This window comes from Equus asinus, chromosome 10 (assembly GCF_041296235.1).
Source record: "Equus asinus isolate D_3611 breed Donkey chromosome 10, EquAss-T2T_v2, whole genome shotgun sequence".
Classification (NCBI taxonomy): Eukaryota; Metazoa; Chordata; class Mammalia; order Perissodactyla; family Equidae; genus Equus; species Equus asinus.
In genome coordinates, this window is record NC_091799.1 from 61,705,580 (window position 1) to 61,708,933 (window position 3,354).

Below are 3,354 nucleotides of genomic sequence, written 5' to 3' on the forward strand. Positions count from 1 at the left end.
ACAGTCCCAGTTATTCAATCAAACATAATGTAGGTGTTGCTGTGAAGGTATTTTGCAGGTACAATTGAAATCTCTAATCAGTTGACTTTAAATAAGGGAAATTCCCCCTGAAGAATCTGGGTGTGCCTGGTCAGTCCATTGAAAGGCCTGCAAAGCAGGGCTGAGACTGTCCCAAAAAGAGAAGAAATCTTCCTGTGATAGTAGCCTCAGCCCATGCCTGTGACCTCCAGCTTGTCCGTGATCTTGATCTCCTAGTCCTGGATCCTGCCCCGTGGAGTTCAGACTTGCTTTGCCAACCCCAATTACATGGGCCAATTCCTTATAACAAATGATAGATAGATAGACACACAGACATATATGGATATAGATAAAGATATAAAGCTATATAGTTACATAGATACACAGATATATAGATCTCCTACTGCTTCTGCTTCTCTGGTTGGACCCTGACTGATACAGATGTTAATACCAGGAGTGAGGTTTGAACCATGAAGACATGGCAACCCTGACAAATATACCCAGGTTTCCCTAACATCCCCAACTGTTAAACTTGAGACAAAACAAAACAAAAACACAAGTGAGAATAAAGGAGAGGAAACAGCCTCATCGTCATCCTACCTGGGCTTTGAAGCAAGGTTAGGAGCGATTTAGATAAAGGCTAACTGACAGTGTAAAGAGGGAGCAATTACAAATCCAAGAGCTGTTTTCTCTAAGCCTCCAAATTCTAAAAACATAGGGTGCCCCACCGGCAGAAAAATCTCCCTTCAGTAAAATGCCGGTGAATCCTGTAACAAGTTGGATCTTAATAAGGTGAGTCATTCCTCAGATGAAGGAAGAGATGTGGTCACAATCTGGAAGTCTCTACCATCCGACAGGTAAAGAGATCTGATGACTGAGATTCCCTGGTTTCTTGCACATTCCTTTCCCACTCTAATTCCATCTCTAATGCCCTCCTGCTATGAGGTGTCAGAGCAAGAGTTTGGTTTACGTCTTCATGATTCTCCCTCTCCGTTCCCACGAAGAGACCAAATCCATTGTCCTGGAAGTCATTCAGCTAAAGCATTTTTATTGACACATACTCTATTTAGGCACTTGTCTGGGTGCTGAAGATAAGTTATTATCCTCAAGAGCACACTTTGTGGTTGGAGAAACATTTTTTTGTTTACTTTTATATACTTTTTACTTTATTTCATTGTTTTATTGAATATATTAGTAAGGAGGCAAATAATTTCAGAATCTAGTAAGGATTGTGACAAAAAATGAAATTGGGTCATGAGGTGAAAGTGATGACAGGAGGTGAGAGAGCACAGGGCAGGACTCTCTAGGAGCTAGGTCTTGGAGGATGAGAGGGAAGGAGCCAAGCACAGATCTGGAGTGTGGAAGATTGTAAAAGCAGCCATGAATTCTTCCCCTCCCTCGAGAGGTGGATTCTCTCTCTGCTCTTGAATCTGGGTTGGCCGTATGACCTGCTTTGGCTAATGGGACGTTAGCAAACGTGATGCAGAGAGTTGAAAACTGCACGTACATTGGGGGTCACTCTCTTGCTGCTCCTGAGAACCCTGTGGCAGCCAGCATGTGAAGATGCCTGGGCCAGCCTGCTGGATGACAAGAGACCCTTAGCCAGCTGTCTTTGTTTCCCAGTCAACAGTGTGACAACCCCCAGAACGACCAGCTGATGCATGCATGTGCCCAACTGAGACCAGCTGAGCCCGCCAGACCCAGAACCACCCAGCCAATCCACAGACTCACAAGCCAAATAAGTGGTTATTGTTTTAAACCATTTCGTTGTGGGGTGTTTGTAAGATAGCAAATGCTCACTAATCCCTGGGGAACTGGGTACTCACTGTCACATTTGACATGAGGTCTAGGGAATTCTATAAAGTCCACTGTCTCTCTCGGCGTTCAGCTGCACCCACACCTCCAGGAGCACTCAGTCTTGTTACTGACTTACTCTTGGGAGGCGATTCTCCACTGGTGGGGTGCGTTTCTGTGTGTCTTGCAAGCAGAGGCACTGACGGTCTTTGTTTCTGAATGTCTTTTCAGGGATTTTTGTTTAGTGAACAGCCTCAGAAGATCATCTCCAAGGCTGCCTTTTGGAGCGCAGGGTGAGCAGGCTCCCCGCCCACTGTAAAAGATGTAAGCTCCATAAGCTCAGAGGTCCTCTCCGTAACATCCCCCACTGCATGTGCAGGTGTCCTCGGGTCCTGTTTGTGTCACCCTGTGAGAATTGGGTTTGGGGAGTTGGTATAAGAAATCACCGATATTCTGGCCACTGCCAAGGCTGGGTAACAAAGGCGTTTGTCTCCCAATCAGGAGTCTCCAGTCTTCTGTCAGCATCCATGAAACTGTGGCAGGCTAACTTTCAAAGTGCAAGAGGGCAAAATCTCAGCCCTTCCTCAGTTCTTGACACCAATTAATCAAAATTCCCGTATGTAAAACTATCAGCCAAACTCACATCAGGGATGCTGCCTGGTGTCTGTCTGTAAAGGTCCATTGCTCTGCAAATTTCCCTGGAAAAGCACATTATGTGCCTATTCACAGGAACTCCAGGGCAGTGACATCTATACACATCCTTCTTTTTCCTTTAAAGGACGTAAAGGTGTGAGGCCAAATCCATTTTTTAAAGCATTAAAGAAAAAGGAAAAGGTGATCTAGATACAGATATACTAAGAACACAGAGCTTTAAAGGCAAAAGGAAAACATAGCTGGTCTCTCTACTTCCTGCTTTCTCTCCCCCATCACCCCCGCCCCCTGCCCCAGGGAACACAGCAAAAAACGAAGCTGACCTGCTCAGTCTTCTGCACAAGCTCCATCACAGAGGCACATAGATCCAGAAATCAATGAAGCCAGAGAACTTTTTATTTTTTATTTATTTATTTATTTTTTTTTTAAGATTGGCACCTGGGCTAACAACTGTTGCCAATCTTTTCTTTTTTTTTTTCTGCTTTATCTCCCCAAACCCCCCCTGTACACAGTTGTATATCTTAGTTGCATGTCCTTCTAGTTATGGGATGTGGGACGCTGCCTCAACGTGGCCTGACGAGCAGTGCCATGTCCGCGCCCAGGATCTGAACCCTGGGCTGCCGCAGTGGAGCCCGCGAACTTAACCATTCGGCCACGGAGCCAGCCCCTAGCCAGAGAACTTTTTGTCTTTAGTTCTTGCTCCATTAGCTACCTACACAGAACTTTTCAGGCATCCTAGCATTTTAACACAATTCAAAACTTCATTTCCAGAGCATGAGAGACTTGCATATTTGTTCCTGACCTCCATGTCTTCAATTCAGCCTTTCCACCAGGAAGCTGTGTCTATACATGGAACTCATTCTCAGTGTGTCAGATAAGCCACTGCTCTTA